Source organism: Helianthus annuus, chromosome 16, assembly GCF_002127325.2.
Source record: "Helianthus annuus cultivar XRQ/B chromosome 16, HanXRQr2.0-SUNRISE, whole genome shotgun sequence".
In the NCBI taxonomy this organism is placed as follows: Eukaryota; Viridiplantae; Streptophyta; class Magnoliopsida; order Asterales; family Asteraceae; genus Helianthus; species Helianthus annuus.
In genome coordinates this window covers 130,435,591-130,445,462 of record NC_035448.2, presented here as the reverse complement: position 1 = coordinate 130,445,462, position 9,872 = coordinate 130,435,591, and positions in this window count along the sequence as shown.

Below are 9,872 nucleotides of genomic sequence, written 5' to 3'. Positions count from 1 at the left end.
ATAAATTCATCATATGGAAGATGATGACTTGTGCTTGTTTTCATCGTTCAATTAACATGTATGAACAGAAGTAAAATGAGTATTTGAACTCATAACTTTGATGGTAATCACCTTAACTCAAACACACAACCATAGACTCGATTGTGAGCTTGGTAGGCATGGGATTCCACCAAGTTAATAACAAAATATAAGCATACAAGAACATAAGAACAAAACAGAAAGTTTATGGCACTTTAGACCTCAAATATGGTGAGGTTTCACCTTAGATTACCCAAGTAATCTTGTGAAAACCTTCCTAGAGGTAATCTAAGTGTTAAGAAAGAAGAAATGAGTAGAAAAATGTATTAGAAGTGAGCTAGAACTCACATAGAAGTGTTTGAACTTTCTGACTAACTTCTGAGAATTTGATGTGTTTGAGAGTGTTTTTAAGAGTGAATTGAGGTTTGTAAAGTGAAAAATGAGGGTGGGAGGTGTTGGTTTTATAGTTGACGTATAGGGTTTGAGTTTTAATGCAAGTAGTTGGAAGATATAACCAAAGAAAACACAAAATTGGCCAATCCAAGATGCAGCAACAATTTTCTGCGGATTAAGGCGGGTGGCGGGCCGCGACCGAGAGAGGAGGGTAGTGTCACGCGACGCGATGGCTTAAGGTCGTGTATTTTGTTTGTTTTTTTTTACGAATTTGGTCCTTGATGTTTGATATATGTTATGTTTTATGGTGTTTTAAGTATAAAATGCATATTATAAGGTGATTTCATGTAACTTAAACATATGAACAAGTATATTTATCATAATTAAGTATTTTTAAGTGTCAGTGATGTATAAACATGAGTGGAAAGCGTAAAGGTTGTGTATGTATGATATGTTTTGCAAGTTTATCACGCGTTTACAAGAATCATGAATAAGATATCAATTAAAACGTATAAGTGTGCACGAATAAGTAAAGTATAATTTGTATGATGTAGGATCGTTTTCAGACCCGAACAAGTCGATCAGAAGAGTTTTACTCAGTTTGAACGGCGGAAACAGACAAACTGAGGTCAATTCAGCAAAGTATACACTTTAAACTGTCGATTTGATTGATAAAATGACTTTTACAGCGAGTCGACACTTCGGCAGCACTTTGTGGCAAAACCGGAAAGAATGATTACCTATTTCGCTTGAACTGCCCCTATATATAGACAGTCTGATTTCGCTTAAACATGTCTCAAGCGAAATCACCATGTTACATTCAAGCGAAATCAGAGCTAAACAACTCGAGCGGAATTAGAACATTGAGGTTTCGCTTGAAATGTCCAGATGTCATTTCAAGCGGAATCTCTACTAATTCACTTTCTCGTTTTTCGTGCCCTGATCTAACTAACTCTATACAAGACTCGATACAAGATGAAGACGACAGACGAATGCACCAACAAACTCCCCCTCGGATGTTGACGGAGTCTTCAGTGTCGAGTCTTCGCATCTTCAGTCTTTATCAGTCTTTGGGCTTATCTTTGAAGTATCTAACGCTGTAAGCATCCTCAAATCTCCTCTGTTTTCTTCTCTATCATCAACAAACTCCTCTCGAATAAAATCTCTCCTCCTCGAATGTTGAATCTTTAAGTTTATCAGCATCAGCAATCTCAGGATCAGAACCTGGATCTTTGTCATTCAGACCCCCCCCCTCTCAGTAAGCTGGGATCGTAGTCTGGCTTTCACAGGTTCAAAGTCGTTGCCTGGCTTATATTCAGCTCTGAATCGAAATCCTGGCTCTCTTCAATCACAAGTTTCTCAGGATCGATTAACCCAGCTCTCAATCTTTTATCCCAAGATCACCTAGCTCTTATCCTGCACAAATCCCTACCCAAAATATAAATTTTCTCTTTAGTAAATTTCCACTTTGTTTGCCACTTGTAGAATAAATCTTAGAATGATTTAACATTTAGAATCTCTGATGAATCACTTGCAGAAATAATATCTTTTTCAAAACATCTGATGACCACTTGTAAGATAGATTATTAAAACTTTATAAACACAATCTTCCCAAACCTGTTCGACATGTTTAGCACTTGAGATTTTGAAAATCAGCTCTCCAACACCAGTTATCGAAAATCTTTTTGGATTTTTGAAAAATATGAAATGCAGTAAAGAAATATTTACAGACAATCTTTTTGTGAGTTTGTGTAAGAGGATCATATCAGTTTATGAGACGAATCACCAACACCGTTAAGCTTCATTTCATTTTAAGTTCTAAACAATTCACCTAGATTGTCAGTATACTGATCCACTTAAATTTTCACACAAAATTCAACTGTTCCGCGATACGAGATTAGTGTTTTAAGCACTTAAACTTATTCGCGTGTCCCATTACTTGAATATACTCCCGTATCCAGATCCCAATATTCAGTCTTACAGGTGAGTATACCACAGATGATATCTGTAAAAGGGGTTAGATGCGAAACCGTGAGAGCTCAGGTCAGAACTTCCGTTCAGCAGGGAGATGACGGCTCGACTTTTGGTGTGTCCACTTTAGAGGATCTTTTCTTCAACAGCAATGATTATCATTTTTCAATGTTTCATAATTTTTATGCTGAGGGCGGCGCTATATTTCAAGCATTTGCAGAAAGTATTATACGGGGACTAGGTCAGAATTTCCATTCAGCAGAAGTCCCGGAATAATACCCCAGATATCACTGAGCATAAAGACCTAGTATCTCAGAAAGAGGGACCTTTCAAACAAGATTTCGGGGGTTACCCATATATCCAAGAAATGTTACCCACAAATTAAGCAAGTTTGAAATTTAGGTTTATATCTCGTCACAATCTACTAATTGTGCAAAAACCTACTGGCATATCCGTAGTGAGATTGTTTATCACATTTGTATCTTTCCAATTCTTTAGCATGTTGTGACAGTCCACTGATGTACTATCATTTCCTCTTTTCTCAACAATACTCATTTTTGAATTTTATCATATTTTTTACTTTTTCAAATTTTCTAATGTTTTTGGATTTTCTGAAAATTTTTACCCCCCCTAAAATGCAAACACATTTAAAGAAATTTGAAAACAAACTGTACAAGAAATTGACAACTGTTGAGAATCACTTCAATTCGCCATCCATTTGGCATCAACAGTCTGAACTCCCCCTTTCAACAAACTATTTTCCCATTGAGATTTCAAAACACTTAAGTTTGTTTTAATCAAAATGGTTTTTCCGAAAAATAAGTTTTGTTGATTTTACCACTTGTAAGTACGGGGATCAAATCATCATTTTGTTATCAACCACTTGTATAAAGATTACATCAAGTTCAACTTAATGTCCTTGATTAATCACTTTTTAAGAACCAACATCTGTACCACTTGTACGTAAAACAATCAAATACAAAGAATGATGCCGATTCATGTTCCACTCTTACCAACCTGGGAACTCCGGCAAGTCAGTTTTTTTATTCAAAGAATATATCCACCCAAGCATGACCAGCCTTGGGTGTTACCGAGCTACCAACACTCGGTTTCTTACGTCCCATCTTCTTCTCATAGAACTCTTTAACCCCTTTGACTTTTCGGTCAATCATTTTACCAAAGATGTGTTTCACTTTGGGGTTAAAAGCCTTTTCAACATCAAATTCCTTTTTGTCAGAATAAAATTGGTTTGAAATTTCAATTTTACCAATTTTCTTTTTAAAATTTCCAGCCCGAAGTGGTGGAAAATTCTCATCATCCACAGTCGTAACTGATTCTTCACCATTTTCTACAATCTGTGGCTCATCAGATTTTGTGGAATCAGATTCATCGCCAAAAGATAGCTCCTCTGATTTTGACCTATCAGAATCATCGCTAGAACTATCAACAGACTTCTTAACCACCCATTTTTGTTTGTCAGATTTAGCTCTTTTCTTGTAAAACTTGTTTGAACATTCACCAATTTCAAATGTTGAATTTTTGAATAGTTTGGTTCTATCAATTGGTGGTTCAAACTCAACTACTTTTTCTTTCATTTTAAAAACTCCCTGTTTGGATTGAATTGCCTGTGAATAGTTCATGGCAATATGACCACTTTTTCCACACTTGAAACAGGTTTGAGTTTTCTTCTTCTGATCAACAGTCTTCATTTCATCTTGCTTCATTGCAAGGAACTCTCTATTTGACTGCTTTCTGAATATTTTTTCTTTCTCTTCTTCAGAAGATGTACCTGAAACAAATGTCATCTTTGATTTAAAATCTCGAACATATTTTTCATTTTCTTGTTTTTCTGTTGTAGTAAAACCAAGACCTTTCTTTTTAAAATTACCTTTATGGTTTGGTTTCTTTTGAAAACCAGAACCAGTACCGTAACCTTTTTTCTTGTTTTCTCTTTGTTGAGTTCTTGAGGTTTATTTTTTAGGTTTATTAGTAAGATTTAAATCTTTTATTTCATAAATATTAATTTCTGTTAGTTTGAAAACCTTTTTTATCATCTTAGTTTTGACACCTCTTATTGGAAATTCCTCATCAGAATATAATTTATCTGAATCATTCAAAGTATATGCCACTTTAAATGTTTCATCATTCAAATTAGATTTTGATAACAAGAATTCTTTTTCATAAACTCTTTTGCCCTGTTTTTCATTTTGACCCGAAATGTTGGACTCAAACTTTAACTCCGAACTAGACTCCGACTTTGACTCCTTAGTTTCATCGTTATCTAACACATGATCCACTACTTTCTTCATCAATTGAGATTGTTGATTAGTGTCAGACGATGTAAACATGACAGCAATACTTTCTGGTAAAGTGACTGACGACTCCGACTCCCACTGTAAGTTTGTTGCCTTTTGGACTCTTTCAGAATTTGGATTTCTTGGCAAATATCCATTTTCCAGCGGGGGTGGACACTTGTTGTAACTGACACCTTGTTTCTTACCAGAATTCTTCTTGTCAGTCTTTTTCTCAGGAGTCTTTTCTTCAGAAACTCTCTGTTCTTCAGTTACTTCATCATCCTCAAATACTTTCATGCCTTCAACAGTTGGATAAATCCTGTCAATAACATAAGAAGTACATGAGTAACTTTTCAACAAACGATTAACTCTTTCGGTTTCAATCCTCTGAGCTTCCAGTTTCTGTTCTAGAGCCGCACACTTCTCAATGTAGTTGTTCACAACTTTCTGTTTGATCATGAAAGCTCCTTGAAGTGTTTTCATTGCTGTTGCCTGCTCTTCACTTGTGTCATTGTACATGTTCATGGCTTTGTTCAGTACATCATAAGATTCCTTTAATCTGTTCATGTTGTGAATTAATGAACTGTTTTGTTTCTTCATTGCTTCACAATTTTCACAAATCACTGGATTCTTTTTTGCAACAGCTTCTTCATCAATTTTGAAAGCTGGAACTTCTTTAACTTTTCTTCTGACCACCAGAACATCTTCATCATCACTGCTGACCGGTGTTTTGATCTTTTTCTTTTTCTGCTTAGCTTTCTCATCTTCACTATCACTTTCAGCCATCATCTTTAAATGTTGTGTCATTCTTTTTGCATAATACTCAGTATCATCATCACTATCTTCTTCAATTCGAGCAACAAAAGTTGTGTGAACTGGAGCTTTGTTAGGATCATAATCATCCCAATTGAAATTCTCCCAGCTAAACCCTTCAGGTAATTTTTCATCATCTTGATCAATCACACATGCTTTAGCATCAGATGGAATATAATTATCCCAGTTGAACCCTGTTTATGGCTTTTTCTCTTCTTGATTAACCACACATGCTCTTTTTGAAGAATCTTCAATCACATTTCTTCCATGTGCTGTTTGTGACTGATGTTGTGTTGGTTGTTGAGCAACTTGATGGTAGATGGCCTTCCGATAGTAATCATTGTTGTTGAATGGATTTTGAGCTCCACTTGCTTCGCGATTAGTGCATTCCCTCTTGAAGTGTCCTTTTTCCCTGCAACGAAAACAAGTAACTTTAGATTTGTCAAAACCTAAAGTAGAAACATTAGCCTCACGAAGATTATCTCTTCCTGTGATCTGCTTGAATTTCTCAGCTCTTCTCACCACACTTGCCAAGCACCATTTTATATCCATTAGCTCCATTTCTTCAGAATCAATCTGATCGTAATCCTCTTTAGTTAGCATTGGATTACCGATCCGACCTGCAACAAAACTACCATAAGATTCTAAAACAATTCCCAACAAAGACATATGGCTCTTTGCAATTTCTTCTGTATAATCTTGATCATCTTCAATATTCAAAACAATGTTACACTGAAGCTTCTTCCCATTTTTCTTTGTTGAAATGTTTGGATCAAAAGACGGATATGATGAGAAACTTGTGTTGCCGTTTGATACTTTGGATGAACTTCCAGATGAGTTCTTTACATTGAATGCAGTTTCAACTTTTGGTGACATGTTGGTTGTTTTATCATTCAACCCTGATTTGTAGTACAAACTTATATCTTGTTCACCATCAAACACTTTCATTCTTGAGATTTTATCTGTTCCATTTCCTGAGCCTCAATCTTTTCAATGAATTTGCTAAGTGTCAAATTGCTAAAACCCTTTTTGTTCCTTAGCATCATGAGGTATGTGCCCCAAGTTTCGTGTGGTAATGCATCAGCCAGTTTCTCAATCAACTCCTCATTGTCTTTGTTGATGCTCACTCTTTTCATGCTTACAACAAATTGCAGTATCTTTCAATTATCTGCTTTGTACTTTCATTCTTCAAACCTCGAAATAGATCAAATTCTTTTTTTAAAAGTGATTTCTTGTTTTTGATCATTTCTTGACTTCCAACAAACTTAGATCGTAATGCTTTCTAAATCGAATATGCACTCCCAGTGTGTTGCAATAAGACCAAAATATCCTCTTTCACAGCTTGTTGTAGCAGACTTAGCATCATTTTTTCATTCTTGTATTTCCTCTTATCATCCGCACTCATATCCTTGATAGCAATCTCCTCTTCATCGTCATTTGTCGGTCTAACGTACTTTGTCTCAACGCATTCCCAAGCATCTAAATAGTTTGCTTGTACCTAGTTCTCAAACCGTCCTTCCCAACCCCTATACTCCTCAATGTTCATGAGCTTAGGCGGTTTTTGCATAGTACCCGTTTCAATTTCCAACATCGTGTTCTGTGCAAGAGTGATCGGGGTAACTGGGTAGCGAATGCGTTATAAAATTCCTCTTCCATGATTCGAATTTCAAGAAATTCTTAAAACTGTTTTTCAAGCGGGATCACTTTTCGAGCGAAATAGCACTTTTGAAGCGGAATCACAAAATGTTTTCAAGCGGGATCTCTTTTTCAAGCGGAATAGTGATTCAAGCGGAATCACTTCAATAATTTTCAAGCGGGATATAGATTTCGAGCAGAATCAACCCGAAAATCTCAAGGGAAATACCAATTCCAAGCGGAATCAAAACTGAAATGCTGCTGATGTCATCATCCTTTCGTTGAATTTCAAGCGGAATATCAAAAATAACCAGTTTTTAGATCGATTTTAAGCTTGAAACTTTCACGGCTTTGTTAAAACATGATTGCGCGTGATGTGTGAGAATTTTATCTGATTTTAACCGTGAAAAGTTTTGAATTTTGAAAAAGAAGGTGTAGAAATCAGAAAATGCAGCTGAATTGGTATGAACTCTTCTTCCTGAGCTCTGATACCACTTGTAGGATCGTTTTCGGACCCGAATGAGTCGATCAGAAGAGTTTTACTCAGGTTGAACGGCGGAAACAGACAAACTGAGGTCAATTCAGCAAAGTATACACTTTAAACTGTCGATTTGATTGATAAAATGACTTTTACAGTGAGTCGACACTTTGGCAGCACTTCGTGGCAAAACCGGAAAGAATGATTACCTATTTCGCTTGAACTGCCCCTATATATAGACAGTCTGATTTCGCTTGAACATGTCTCAAGCGAAATCACCATGTTACATTCAAGCGAAATCAGAACTAAACAACCCGAGCGGAATTAGAACGCTGAGGTTTCGCTTGAAATGTCCAGATGTCATTTCAAGCGGAATCTCTACTAATTCACTTTCTCGTTTTTCGTGCCCTGATCTAACTAACTCTATACAAGACTCGATACAAGACGAAGACGACAGACGAATGAACCAACATATGAAATAATGTATTTTACTACAATCAAAGTCTCGGATTTTACAATGGTACAACGACAGATGATTACAAGGAATACAAGTTTTCCAAAAATAGGAATACAAGACAAGCTTTCTAATTAAGGAAAGTTACGAAAAAGCGGAGCGTTACAGTCTCCCCTCCTTTAGGAAATTTCGTCCCGAAATTTAGGAAGATGCAACAAACAGATGCGGATACTTAGCCTTCATATCACTTTCGAGTTCCCAAATAAACTCAGCGCCACGTTTTCCTTCCCATCGAACCTTGATGATAGGAATTCGACTATGCCTCAATTGCTTGACTCCTCGGTCCATGATCTCGACAGGTTTCTCCACGAAGTGCAAGGTCTCGTTGATTTGAAGATCTTCGAGTGGAACTTGAAATCCTTCTTTAGCTAGACACTTTTTCAAGTTTGAGACGTGAATTGTAGGATGCACATTGTTGAGTTCCTGAGGTAGGTCCAGTCGATACGCTACCTTGCCAATCCTTTCGAGAATCTGAACGGACCTACGTATCGAGGAGCGAGTTTCCCTTTCTTACCAAAACGAACTACGCCCTTCCATGAGGATACCTTGAGTAGTACAAAGTCACCTACTTCGAATTCCAAAGGTTTGTGACGCTTGTCAGCGTAACTCTTTTGTTGGCTTCTAGCTTTCAGCAAGTTTTCTCGAACATGTAAAATCTTGTCCGTCATCTCTTGTATAAGCTCCGGACCGGTGATTTAAGCTTCTCCGATCTCGTGCCAACAAATAGGCGAACGACACTTACGACCATACAATGCCTCGAAAGGTGCCATTTGAATACTCGCGTGATAACTGTTGTTGTACGAGAATTCGATCAAAGGCAAGTGCATATCCCAGTTACCACCAAAATCGAATACACCTGAATGAAGCATATCCTCTAGAGTTTGGGTAGTACGCTTGGTTTTTCCGTCAGACTGAGGATGAAAAGCGGTGCTAAGGTTAAGAAGATTGCCCATAGCGGATTGAAAAGTTTGCCAAAGACGAGACGTAAAGCGACCATCACAATCAGAAATGATGTCAATGGGGATACCATGACGACAAATGATTTCATCCGTGTAGATACGAGCCAGTCTCTCGACTTTGTAATCTTCACGAATGGGGAGAAAGTGAGCGGATTTGGTCAATCGGTCAATGATCACCCAAATACTATCATGACCTGAAGAAGTACGAGGAAGCTTAGTAATAAAGTCCATTGCAATGCTCTCCCATTTCCAAACATGAATTTTTGGTTGTTCGAGCAAGCCAGAGGGACGTTGATGTTCAGCTTTAACCTTGGAACAAGTGAGACATTTTGAAACGAAGGTGGCGATATCTTTCTTTATTCCAAATCACCAATAGGACGTACGCATATCGTGGTACATCTTATCAGCACCAGGATGAATAGAATACCTCGATTTGTGTGCCTCCTTCATCAGAAAATCTCGAAGGTTATCAGGATTAGGAATCCAGATGCAATTAAGATGATATAAATACCATCAGATTTAGACACAAGACTCCCTTCAGCACTGTTTTGGTCAAAAATCAAGCAAGGATAATGCAACCAAATCTTTTGTTGTGAGGTATGATGCTTGAATCTATGGACAATTGTATGAACAACTTGCAAATCAAATAAAGAGGTGACACAAGGATTTATACGAGGAAAAACCCCTTGATCAACAGATGATCTCCGGCATAAAAAACCTCGGGTGATGGAAACTACCGATCACCAACTAGGATTAAACAGAAAAATGTTACAACTCGGGATGATAACCAGCTTGTT